The sequence below is a fragment of the Cherax quadricarinatus genome, chromosome 25 (genome assembly GCF_038502225.1).
Source record: "Cherax quadricarinatus isolate ZL_2023a chromosome 25, ASM3850222v1, whole genome shotgun sequence".
Classification (NCBI taxonomy): domain Eukaryota; kingdom Metazoa; phylum Arthropoda; class Malacostraca; order Decapoda; family Parastacidae; genus Cherax; species Cherax quadricarinatus.
Genome location: NC_091316.1, coordinates 24,032,501 through 24,047,182, shown reverse-complemented (window position 1 = coordinate 24,047,182; position 14,682 = coordinate 24,032,501).

Below are 14,682 nucleotides of genomic sequence, written 5' to 3'. Positions count from 1 at the left end.
TGTCAGTTGTCAAAAGATGTGCCATAGCCTTTTAGTAGTTGTTACTGAAAAGTAAAAGGCTTTTATTGCCCATTTTAATCTATATTCTCGTTTCACATGAAAATGGTACGGCCCTCTGCTTGTAACTGAAGGATTCCTAGCATGTTAAGAGGTGATCGAACACCACACACACCTTAAAGAATAGGTGCGGCAGCTTTCATGAGGCAGGAATCAGGAGCAGAGATTATTCTCCCCTCAACGTCAAATACTAGGTGAGTGCGAATTTGTTAGTACCAATAGGCGAGAAATAACAAATGGGTACGACACAACCCGAGTTCTTCGAGTGTGAGCGGTGAACGCTGCCTTAGTGCTATGAGTCTTTAAGCAATGCTAGCGCCACACTAGAAAGACTTGGGCCCCTCAACTAACCAAGGCAGTATCTCCACACTAACGATTAAATGGCCGGCTGTTGTTAACCTATTATTTTTATCGACTTACTTGCCATGTGTTAATGAATTGTGTTCTATATAGGTGGCGGCGTCAAGTATGACCCTTCTGTACTCGTTATTCTTCTGCGGATGATGAGTATAATGGGGTACCGGGGGTGATGGGTGGCGGGTAGTGCGTGCTCCATTAGTTCTGCAACTTGAAGAATAGGTCTCCTGTATGTAGTAGTGTTATACATTTATTGTATACAATTCCGACAAGATGAAGAATTTGCCGCATTTGCAACATCTGGGTATCTTTATTGTAGACGTTTCTCCATTTAGTGGTTTTACCACTACAAAGACATAATGAGAAGACTGAGGAACTGATTACCTCATCTTCAGCATATAGTTCTACTGTCTTCCCATTTTGTCATTGAATTTGTGTTGATAAAGCTTCTGGAAGGCGTTACATCTACAACAAAGATACCCAAATGTTGCGCATGTGTCTAACACTACAGTAAGTGTTGTGAACAAATCTAAATTACTGACCGTCACTATTATGTTTGCAGGCTTTGTCGGTGCTGCTGATGCTGTTTTGTGTACCAGGAGACAGGTTTCTGGTAATGGTTTCCTTTTTCATGTTTCCGTAAGTTTTCATCCTCCAAAATGAACTCCAGTAACAACTTAGCCAGCAATTCCTGAAGTTATCAAGAATTTTATGGCAGAGTTCTGTCATGATTTTCCGTTTGTATTCTGAGTAATTTCTGTGTGTGTGTGTATGTACATACCTATTTGTTCTCACCTATTTATATTTGTAGGGGTCGATTCATAGCTCCTGGCCCCGCCTCTTCACTGATCGCTACTAAGTTCTCTCTCTCCCTGCTCCATGAGCATTATCAAACCTTGTCTTAAAACTATGTATGGTTCCTGCCTCCACTACGTCACTTTCCAGACTATTCCACTTCCTGACAACTTTATGACTGAAGAAATACTTCCTAACATCCCTTTAACTCATCCAAGTCTTCAACTTCCAATTGTGACCCCGTGTTTTTGTGTCTCATCTTTGGAACATCTTGTCTCTGTCCACCTTGTCAATTTCACGCAGTATTTTATATTTCGTTATCATGGCTTCCCTAACCCTCCTGTTCTCCAGTGTCGTCAGGTGGATTTCCCTTAACCTTTCTTCGTAGGACATTCCCCTTAGCTCTGAGACTAGTCTTGTAGCAAACCTTTGCACTTTCTCTAATTTCTTGACGTGCTTGACCAGGTGTAGGTTCCAAACTGGTGCTGCATACTCCAACGTGGGTCTGACGTACACGGTGTACAGAGTTTTGAACGATTCCTTACTGAAGTATCGGAAAGCTATTCTTAGGTTTGCCAGGCGCCAATAAGCTGCCTGATTCTCATCCGATTTAATTCTCCTCATTAACTTCACATCATCTGCAAACAGGGACACTTCTGAGTCTATCTCTTCCGTCATGTCATTCACATATACCAAAAACAGCACTGGTCCTAGGATTGACCCCTGTGGGACCCGCTCGTCACAGGCGCCCACTCTGACACCTTGTCACGTACCATGAGTTGTTGTTGCTTCCCTGTCAATTATTCTCTGATCCACTGCAGCGCCTTCCTTGTTATCCCTGCCTGATCCTCTAGTTTTTGCCCTAATCTCTTGTGAGGAACTGTGTCGAAGGCCTTCTTGCAATCCAAGAAAATGCAGTCTATCAACCCCTCTATCACGTGTCTTACATCCGTTACCTTGCGATATATCTCCAGTAAGTTTGTGACACAGGATTTTCCTTACCTGAAACCGCTCTGGTTGTTGTTCAAATGCTTGAGTCTTTGTAGGTGCTCCACCACTCTCCTTTTGATAATCTTCTCCACGACTTTGCGTACTATACACGTCAGTGATACTGGTCTGTAGTTTAATGCCTCGTGTCTGTCTCCTTTTTTAAAAAATTTGACTTAATTTGCCGTCTTCCATACCTCAGGTAGTTGCCCAGTTTCAGTGGATGTGTTAAAGATTGTTGTTAGTAGCACACACAGCATCTCTGCTCCCTCTCTAAGGACCCACGGAGAGATGTTGTCTGGTCCCACCGCCTTTGAGGTATCAGGTTCACTTAGCAGCTTCTTCACTTCCTCCTTGGTTATGTGTATTTCATCCAACACTTGTTGGTATATCTCTTGTTGGTGTACCCCCCTATTCTGACTTCCTGGAATCCTTTCTGTCTTCACTGTAAATACTTCTTTAGATACTTCCTCACATTCTTCTTGGTTGTTTCTTGTGAGCTCTCCACCTTCCTTCCTCAACCTGATTACCTGGTCCTTGACTGTTGTCTTCCTCCTGTTGTGGCTATACAACAGCTTCGGGTCAGATTTGACTTTCGATACTATGTCGTTTTCGTACTGTCTCTGGGCATATTCGTTTCTGGCTCTTCGACTAATCTCTTTATTTTCCTGGGTCCTTGGTCTTCTGTACTTTATCCATTCCCTAGCGCACTTATTGTGTGTGTGTGTGTGTGTGTGTTTTATGTAGTATAGTATCCTAGACACAATGTTTTTGCTATAATATCGGCAGTCCTGACAAAAAAAAAATGAAAATTCCACCTTACGTAAGTAGCATAGAGCAGCCCGTAAATTCCTTCACGTTTTTGTTACAAATATACATAACCCAAATAAAATTTACAGCCCTCAAACAAACACCCAGAAACCTTCCCTCTTCTCTTTATCCTCCGCAACTGCCTTAGCCGTAAAGATTAGCCACTGATCTGTAAATACGATACCAATAGCCCTTTATTGCCAGCCTCAGTTCCGACCACCGATCCCACCGTCAGATTGCGCTCGCGTCCCAAAGTTAAACGTCTCAATTTCAAGACTCTTAAAAAAAAAACATGGCGAGTAATGCCCTTAAATCTTCATAACTCCGGAGTGCTGGAGGGAAGCTTGATATATAACCCAGCAAAAACTGATCGGTCGAGCACCTAAATTTTCAGACCTAATCAAAACTCACTTGTGTAAATAATGAAATCTTGTTAACTTTCTCAGTCCCTCTTTCTCTCTCCCTCTACCTTATGGGGTGGAGGGGGCAGAGGGGGGAAAGAAAGCTATAGTAGTGAGAGAGAGAATGATGTCTCTATAGCAGGTTATGATTAGTAGTGAGAGAGAGAATGATGTCTCTATAGCAGGTCATGATTAGTAGTGAGAGAGAGAATGATGTCTCTATAGCAGGTCATGATTAGTAGTGAGGTAGAATGATGTCTCCATGGCAGGTCGCAATTACCGAGGTAGTAGCGAAGAAGAATATGTCCCTAGAGTGGGTCGTCATTAGTAAGGGTGGAGTTCGGCACTGGTGCCTCGGGATGGGCATCTTCACTGCCGGCTTGGGAAGAGGGAAAGTCTAGATGCTTTAGCAGAGTGAAAGGAACAGCAATACACCAGCCTCTGGGATGACTTATGACACCGCCTTCCTTGCCAGCACAGCTGTCTCTCTCGATATTCTCGGGGAACGTATTTCTTGCGCCTCCTCCAGTGTGTCTTCAGCTGCGTGAGAGATAATCTCACCGGGGATACCTACAGTACATTCCTGTTGATGTATATGAAGAATGATTAGATTTATAAGGCAAGTCATGCTGATGTTTACAACAACGATACAGTTGTGATGAATGGTTTGAAAAGCCGACAAGTTGAAGATTGAGACACTTATGCAACATATGGGAATCTTTATTCAGGAAACGTTTCGCCACACAGTGGCTTCATCAGTCCAATACAAAGTAGAGAGGCGTAAGGAGAGGAGGAGTTTGAGGTAATCAGTCCCTCAGCCTGGAGCCGATGTGTTCAGTCCATCAATCTTGTAGAATGTACAGCATAGGGCCGTAGACGTGGCTTATATACTGTAGTGAGGTGAGGTGAAGCAGGAGGAGGTGGGGTCATAGTAGTACCATCCACTAGTCGAAGTAGGTCTTCGTCCAAAGGTTGGACAAGTATTGAAGAATTCTTTGTAACAAGATCCCATGATGCTGCAGTGTCTGACAGTTGTGATGAATGGTTTGAAAAACCGAAAAGTTGAAGACTAGTGGATGGTACCACTATGACCCCACCTCCTCCTGCTTCACCTCACCTCACTACAGTATATAAGCCACGTCTACGGCCCTATGCTGTACATTCTACAAGATTGATTGACTGAACACATCGACTCCAGGCTGAGGGACTGATTACCTCAAACTCCTCCTCTCCTTACGCCTCTCTACTTTCTATTGGACTGATGAAGCCACTGTGTGGCGAAGCGTTTCCTTAATAAAGATTCCCATATGTTGCATAAGTGTCTCAATCTTCAACAACGATACAATTTCAGCTGCAAATTTCGATCAGACTCGTACTGATTTAACAAGTGCATATTTTTCAGGCTTTTAAGAGTAAAATACTTTTAAGGACTTTAGAGTAAATTCAAATAAAATGCTTTCTGTCAGCATATATAAGGCAAGAAATTATCAGAATAAAGAAAAGGCACGAATAGACAAAAACAAATAAGTTTTCTGGGTCCTCTTGTAGGCACAAAGAAGGAAATACATTTAACGTCATTTATTCACTGTCTTGACGAGTAAGACTCAGGTGTAACATTAGGAACCTTAATTGATGAACAGTCGTCAATAAAGATTCCTATTGCGTTGCACATGTATCTTACCCCTCAACTTGTCGGTACTGAATATCGTGTATAACATGACCCCGACTGGACAGAAGTGCTCTGATATTAGCATTCAAAGGATAGAGTGAACTGCAACATCATTAGCCGTCCCTCAGAGTGCAGGCACTGTGCTTCCCACCTCCTGACATCAAGTCTAACACGTTCCCCTGAGATCCTTCACGAATGCTACCTTACTCACACTCTGATAGCACGTCAGATTCTTTAAAACCACTCCGATCTAATTAAAAACATATATCTAGTAGTAACAATATGGTGGTATTGATGCTGGTGGTAGTGGTGATGCTGGTGGTGGTGATTCTGGTGGTGGTGATGCTCGTCTTGGTGGTGATAGTAGGAGTGGTGGCTTGTATGTGGTACTTTTGGTGTTGGCGGTTGTGGTTGCATGGGTAACGATGGTGGTTAGGGTGAGTATATAGTGGTTACCTGGAGGTTACCTGGAGGTTATTCCGGGGATCAAAGCCCCCGCGGCCCGGTGGATCAGGGCCTGATCACCCAGGCTGTTACTGCTGGCCGCACGCAGTCCAACGTACGACCCACAACCCGGCTGATACGGCACTGACTTTGGGTATCTGTCCAGCTCTCTCTTGAAGGCAGCCAGGGGTTTATTGGCAATTCCCCTAATGCTTGATGGGAGGCTGTTGAACAGTCTTGGGCCCCGGACACTTATGGTGTTTTCTCTTAGTATACCAATGGCGCCCCTACTTTTAATTGGGGAACTTTGCATCGCCTGCCCAGTCTTTTACTTTCGTAGGGAGTGATCTCTGTGTGCAGATATACCATAATCTACACTTAGAAATCCTTCCAGGATTTTCCAAGTGTAGATTATGATATATCTCTCTCTCCTGCGTTCCAACGAGTACAAGTCAAGTGCTTCCAAGCGTTCCCAGTAGTTAAGGTGTTTGACAGAACTTATAAGTTCAGTAAAGGATCTCTGTACACTCTCTAGATCTGCAATTTCACCTGCTTTGAATGGAGATGGTGGTGATGTCATGGTAAGTATACAGTACTGATGTGCTGATTGTAGGCTGTAGTGATGTGGTCGTGGTAGGCAAGATGTGCAAGGTGGGTAAGTGGGCAAGGTGATCGTGTTATGCAGGGCCAGCTAGGTGGGCAAGGTGAATAAAATGAGGAAGAATGTGTTTGGTAGGGCAAGGTGGAGCACGTGAGAAAGATTAACAAAGTGGGCAGAATGTGGCAGAATGAGCAGGTGGGCAAGGTGGACAAGATGGGCAGAATCGGCAGATAGGTGGAGTGGGCGCCGCGGGGATGGGCGGCATCTCTCTACCGTTAATGAGCCTGAGCAGCGTCTGTTGAGGGATGGGTGGGTGGGTGGGTGGTTGAGGAGTGGGGTAAGTGGGTGAGGTGGGTAGCTGGAAAGCTAGGTGGGTGGGTTAAGAGTGGGATGGTATGCTGAAGAGTAAGGTGAGCAAGAGAAGAGTGAGAGTGAAGTGGGTGAGGAGAGTCAGGTGGGTGAGGAGAGTGGTGGAATTGGTGGGGAAGGAGAGAAAAGTGTATTTTGGTTGGTGAGGTTGATCAGCATGTCGTGAGTTTATTGGTGAGTTGTGATTATGGTGGTGGTGGTGGTGGTGGTTCTGGAGGTTGATCTAACAAAAGTCAAGTATTTCAACCAGTTTTATTGGTTAGCATCTGTGACAAAGTTTCCTTTAACTTTCATTTGTCTGTGTTGAAGTGTACCTTCCATCCCTACGACTGCCTCCTGTACCAAAGCATTATAATACTTTGCCTCCTGGAACAGTGTTGCAAAGACCAGCATATTGGTGCCATGGAGAGGATAAGCACCTCACTCTTCCGGACGCAAACCAATGAGGAAACGCCAGGAACCGTGACACCACCCACGTAGCAGCCGCAGCTGGGGATCGGCAGTAGCAGTGACGACAACGGCAGCATCAGTAGCAGCTGCACTGCTAACAGCGACATCAGCGCCAGCAGCGAAGGCAACATGCAGAACGTAGAGATAATATTCATATTCAAAATAACATAAAAGATCATCGAAGCCACTGTCATCAGTTCTAGGTACACTTTTAGTATCTCTACAGGACAGTGGAGAACAGATTCAACCTTCACATGAGCTACAAAACAGTACATTCCATCACCGATTTCGGACACTCGACCACTTCAAGAGATCTTCCCATGAAAATGATAATAAAATATAATTATATCTTTATTTACTACAAGTACATGTACAAGGTATACAGACCTAGCTGATATCAGTGAATTACTACTGTATAGAAAGCCGCTTGTTATGCTGAACATTTCGGGCAAATTGCGTCAGTGTCCCATGATGCGACCAACACCAGTCGACTAACACCCAGGTTCCCATTTTACACTGATGCGTGAACATGGACGGCAGGTGTCTTATGGAAACACATCAACTTTCAGGGAGAAGGCTTACAGCTTTTTATCTCATCCCCTGCATGCATCAGCCTCACTAGAGATTTTAACAATGCAAGGAATTTGCAAGAGCAGGCGAAATATACACTAACACTGACCTCTGGCTGAAGGAGACTCGAACCTACGAACCTTGGAACAAGGTACGCAGTGCTTGTAAGCCTTCTCCCTGAAAGCTGGATGCCTTGGATCAAAACGTCTAGCGCAAGCTGGATGCCAAGGTATTGGTTCAGTGTGGTGAGATTGGTATAGCACTGCGTACCTTGTTCCAAGGTTCGTAGGTTCGAGTCTCCTTCAGCCAGAGATCAGTGTTTGTATGTATGTATGTGGGATCTGATAGTGAGGTGCTGGCCGACCCCTTATATAGCTTCCTTGGATGCTTCACTTTCATAGTTCCTTGATAATGTGAGTAGTCACGAAAGTGCTTGGAATTTCTCTATTCTTTCAGAGTGGTTGTTTTGCATATATATATATATATATATATATATATATATATATATATATATATATATATATATATATATATATATATATATATATATATATATATATATATATATATATATATATATATATATATATATATATATATGTCGTGCCGAATAGGCAGAACTTGCGATCTTGGCTTAAATAGCAACGCTCATCTTGCCATATAGGACAAGCGAAAATTTGTGTATGCAATAATTTCGCCAAAATCATTCTGAACCTAACGAAAAAAATATATTTCACTGTGTTTGTTTAGTATTAAATTATTGTAAACAAATCTAAAATATATTAAGTTGGGATAGGCTAAAATAAATTTCGCTTGTTATAATAAGGTTAGGTAACTTTTCTAAGTTCCTTTTAGTGCAAAATTTTTTTGCATCAACATTAATAAAAAAAATATATCTTTAAACGTATAAGAGAAAATTTTAGAAAGGACTTAATTTTAAATGAGTTCTTGCTAATTGACCAGTTTTACATATTCGGCACGACATGTATATATATATATATATTATATATGTGTATATATATATATATATTATATATGTGTATATATATATATATATTATATATGTGTATATATATATATATATATTATATATGTGTATATATATATTTTTTTTTTTTTTTTTTTTTTTTTTTCAACAAGTCGGCCGTCTCCCACCGAGGCAGGGTGACCAAAAAAGAAAGAAAATCCCAAAAAAGAAAATACTTTCATCATCATTCAACACTTTCACCACACTCGCACATTATCACTGTTTTTGCAGAGGTGCTCAGAATACAACAGTCTAGAAGCATACACATATAAAGATACACAACATATCCCTCCAAACTGCCAATATCCCAAACCCCTCCTTTAAAGTGCAGGCATTGTACTTCCCATTACCAGGACTCAAGTCCGACTATATGAAAATAACCGGTTTCCCTGAATCCCTTCACTAAATATTACCCTGCTCACACTCCAACAGATCGTCAGGTCCCAAGTACCATTCGTCTCCATTCACTCCTATCTAACACGCTCACGCACGCTTGCAGGAAGTCCAAGCCCCTTACCCACAAAACCTCCTTTACCCCCTCTCTCCAACCCTTTCGAGGACGACCCCTACCCCGCCTTCCTTCCCCTATAGATTTATATGCTTTCCATGTCATTCTACTTTGATCCATTCTCTCTAAATGACCAAACCACCTCAATATATATATATATATATATATATATATATATATATATATATATATATATATATATATATATATATATATATATATATATATATGTATATATATATATATATATATATATATATATATATATATATATATATATATATATATATATATATATACCTAAATATATATATATATATATATATATATATATATACCTAAATATATATATATATATATATATATATATATATATATATATATATATATATATATATATATATATATATATAAATATATATATATATATATAAATATATATATATATAAGCTACTAAAGATCACAATTTGTGAGCATTAAATAGATCTCTACAGAGTCATAAACATGATTTAGGTTTTACAAACACGCTCTAAACGCAACAATAGGGAAGAAAAATACATATATATATATATATATATATATATATATATATATATATATATATATATATATAAATATATATATATGTATATATATATATATTTTTTTTTTTTCAACAAGTCGGCCGTCTCCCACCGAGGCAGGGTGACCCAAAAAAGAAAGAAAATCCCCAAAAAGAAAATACTTTCATCATCATTCAACACTTTCACCACACTCGCACATTATCACTGTTTTTGCAGAGGTGCTCAGAATACAACAGTCTAGAAGCATAAACATATAAAGATACACAACATATCCCTCCAAACTGCCAATATCCCAAACCCCTCCTTTAAAGTGCAGGCATTGTACTTCCCATTTCCAGGACTCAAGTCCGACTATATGAAAATAACCGGTTTCCCTGAATCCCTTCACTAAATATTACCCTGCTCACACTCCAACAGATCGTCAGGTCCCAAGTACCATTCGTCTCCATTCACTCCTATCTAACACGCTCACGCACGCTTGCTGGAAGTCCAAGCCCCTTACCCACAAAACCTCCTTTACCCCCTCTCTCCAACCCTTTCGAGGACGACCCCTACCCCGCCTTCCTTCCCCTATAGATTTATATGCTTTCCATGTCATTCTACTGTGATCCATTCTCTCTAAATGACCAAACCACCTCAACAACCCCTCTTCTGCCCTCTGACTAATACTTTTATTAACTCCACACCTTCTCCTAATTTCCACACTCCGAATTTTCTGCATAATATTTACACCACACATTGCCCTTAAACAGGACATCTCCGCTGCCTCCAACCGTCTCCTCGCTGCTGCATTTACCACCCAAGCTTCACACCCATATAAGAGTGTTGGTACTACTATACTTTCATACATTCCCTTCTTTGCCTCCATAGATAACGTTTTTTGACTCCACATATACCTCAACGCACCACTCACCTTTTTTCCCTCATCAATTCTATGATTAACCTCATCCTTCATAAATCCATCCGCCGACACGTCAACTCCCAAGTATCTGAAAACATTCACTTCTTCCATACTCCTCCTCCCCAATTTGATATCCAATTTTTCTTTATCTAAATCATTTGACACCCTCATCACCTTACTCTTTTCTATGTTCACTTTCAACTTTCTACCTTTACACACATTCCCAAACTCATCCACTAACCTTTGCAATTTTTCTTTAGAATCTCCCATAAGCACAGTATCATCAGCAAAAAGTAACTGTGTCAATTCCCATTTTGAATTTGATTCCCCATAATTTAATCCCACCCCTCTCCCAAACACCCTAGCATTTACTTCCTTTACAACCCCATCTATAAATATATTAAACAACCATGGTGACATTACACATCCCTGTCTAAGACCTACTTTTACCGGGAAGTAGTCTCCCTCTCTTCTACACACCCTAACCTGAGCCTCACTATCCTCATAAAAACTCTTTACAGCATTTAATAACTTACCACCTATTCCATATACTTGCAACATCTGCCACATTGCTCCTCTATCCACTCTATCATATGCCTTTTCTAAATCCATAAATGCAATAAAAACTTCCCTATCTTTATCTAAATACTGTTCACATATATGCTTCAATGTAAACACCTGATCTACACATCCCCTACCCACTCTAAAACCTCCTTGCTCATCCGCAATCCTACATTCTGTCTTACCTCTAATTCTTTCAATTATAACCCTACCGTACACTTTTCCTGGTATACTCAGTAAGCTTATTCCTCTATAATTTTTACAGTCTCTTTTGTCCCCTTTCCCTTTATATAAAGGGACTATACATGCTCTCTGCCAATCCCTAGGTACCTTCCCCTCTTTCATACATTTATTAAACAAAAGTACCAACCACTCCAACACTATATCCCCCCCTGCTTTTAACATTTCTGTCATGATCCCATCAGTTCCAGCTGCTTTACCCCCTTTCATTTTACGTAATGCCTCACGTACCTCCCCCACACTTACATTCTGCTCTTCTTCACTCCTAAAAGATGGTATACCTCCCTGACCAGTGCATGAAATTACTGCCTCTGTTTCTTCCTTAACATTTAAAAGTTCCTCAAAATATTCTCGCCATCTACCCAATACCTCCATCTCCCCATCTACTAACTCCCCTACTCTGTTTTTAACTGACAAATCCATATTTTCCCTAGGCTTTCTTAACTTGTTTAACTCACTCCAAAATTTTTTCTTATTTTCATTAAAATTTCTTGACAGTGCCTCTCCCACTCTATCATCTGCTCTCCTTTTGCACTCTCTCACCACTCTCTTTACCTTTCTTTTACTCTCCATATACTCTGCTCTTCTTATAACACTTCTGCTTTGTAAAAACCTCTCATAAGCTACCTTTTTCTCTTTTATCACACCCTTTACTTCACCATTCCACCAATCACTCCTCTTTCCTCCTGCCCCCACCCTCCTATAACCACAAACTTCTGCCCCACATTCTAATACTGCATTTTTAAAACTATTCCAACCCTCTTCAACCCCCCCACTACTCATCTTTGCACTAGCCCACCTTTCTGCCAATAGTCGCTTATATCTCACCCGAACTTCCTCCTCCCTTAGTTTATACACTTTCACTTCCCTCTTACTTGTTGTTGCCACCTTCCTCTTTTCCCATCTACCTCTTACTCTAACTGTAGCTACAACTAAATAATGATCCGATATATCAGTTGCCCCTCTATAAACATGTACATCCTGGAGCCTACCCATCAACCTTTTATCCACCAATACATAATCTAATAAACTACTTTCATTACGTGCTACATCATACCTTGTATATTTATTTATCCTCTTTTTCATAAAATATGTATTACTTATTACCAAATTTCTTTCTACACATAGCTCAATTAAAGGCTCCCCATTTACATTTACCCCTGGCACCCCAAATTTACCTACTACTCCCTCCATAACATTTTTACCCACTTTAGCATTAAAATCCCCAACCACCATTACTCTCACACTTGATTCAAAACTCCCCACGCATTCACTCAACATTTCCCAAAATCTCTCTCTCTCCTCTACACTTCTCTCTTCTCCAGGTGCATACACGCTTATTATAACCCACTTTTCACATCCAATCTTTATTTTACTCCACATAATCCTTGAATTAATACATTTATAGTCCCTCTTTTCCTGCCATAGCTTATCCTTCAACATTATTGCTACTCCTTCTTTAGCTCTAACTCTATTTGAAACCCCTGACCTAATCCCATTTATTCCTCTCCACTGAAACTCTCCCACCCCCTTCAGCTTTGTTTCACTTAAAGCCAGGACATCCAGCTTCTTCTCATTCATAACATCCACAATCATCTCTTTCTTATCATCTGCACAACATCCACGCACATTCAGACTTCCCACTTTGACAATTTTCTTCTTCTTATTCTTTTTAGTAATCTTTACAGGAAAAGGGGTTACTAGCCCATTGTTCCCGGCATTTTAGTTGACTTTTACAACACGCATGGCTTACGGAGGAAAGATTCTTATTCCACTTCCCCATGGATATAAAAGGAAAATTAATAAGACCAAGAACTATTAAGATAAAATCAAAGAAAACTCAGATGAGTGTGTATAAATAAATGTGTACATGTATGTGTAGTGTGACCTAAGTGTAAGTAGAAGTAGCAAGACATGCCTGTAATCTTGCATATTTATGAGACAGACAAAAGACATCAGCAATCCTACCATCATGTAAAACAATCACAGGCTTCGTTTTACACTCACTTGGCAGGACGGTAGTACCTCCCTGGGTACATATATATATACATATATATATATATACATATATATATATATATATATATATATATATATATATATATATATATATATATATATATATATATATATATATATATGTATATATATACATACATATATACGGATACACAAATTTAACTGTCAAAAATCTGCAGACATTACAAATTCTTTAAATACTTGGAAATTCTACAAGTTTAGAAAATTCAGTAGGCAAATTCATAAAATAAAAACAATTGCATTGACTAGTCAAGTACAGGTAGTAAGTGCATTAAACTGACACCTGCAGTTTTTTATGTGTAGTTCGGCGCGTCCAGATGGGTCACAAAACGATCTTATGAAGTCCACAAGCGTATCTTAACTGCATCACTCCTCCCACAGTAATTTTCTTGGTTATTACCCATTGTCATGAGGCAGATATCTGGGATAGGCGCATGTGTGCTTCCAGCCAAGTGGCCCCGGCCGAGTTTTGTTTATGGATGATCCCCATCGCATTCTATCATAAACACCGAGTTACGAGGAGGACCTCACTACTGTGAATTATTATAAAGGAGAGTAAAATTGTTGGTGCGTGCGACGGCTCTGAATCTAAACGAGACTGGAAATCATCCGTGTAAACCCCGCTGCAGCGAATGGACTTCAAGCCACCGAGAGTGAGAATACACAAATACAGGACAATTATTACCCATATTTACCTAAGGTTCCATAAAAATTTCTTAAAAATGTTTAACTTACAGCTACATCATATTCCTTCGGTCACTTATTCTGGTCTAAGGGGCGGATCAAGTGCCGCCGTGACCAAAGGGTTGCCTTAATGAAGCCTAAACACTCTAATTGACTTCTTTTCAGATACATAGCTCTCTCGGCCTCGTCGCCGAGTTACGACGCTTGTTGGCCATGCCGTATTGGGATAACAAGTCATTTAGCATTCCTGTCGTCCCCCTACTTTGTATGTCCGACTGCACCTTTCTTGTTTACATAGGTGAGACGGAAGCTATGATGCGTAACCATCACAGCCAGCAACTTTGATTTTTAGACATGCTTAAGGACAAACGCACACATCTCATATGCAAACTCACACACTCTACGAAGTACACACTCAAGTACCTCCAGAATGTGTTTCATGACCTTAAATGTGACATATAATATATCAGAAATGTAATACAGTAAGAAGCATTAACTGATAAATTCAAGGAACAAACTTACAACACTGAAGGAGAGTCGAAACGAGGAAGATGTAATTACAGCATGAAAAAATATTCAGTGAATTAGACAGAAAAGGCAGTCTGTAACGAGGAGACCAGAGACAAGAGTTCTAAAGACGCAAATGA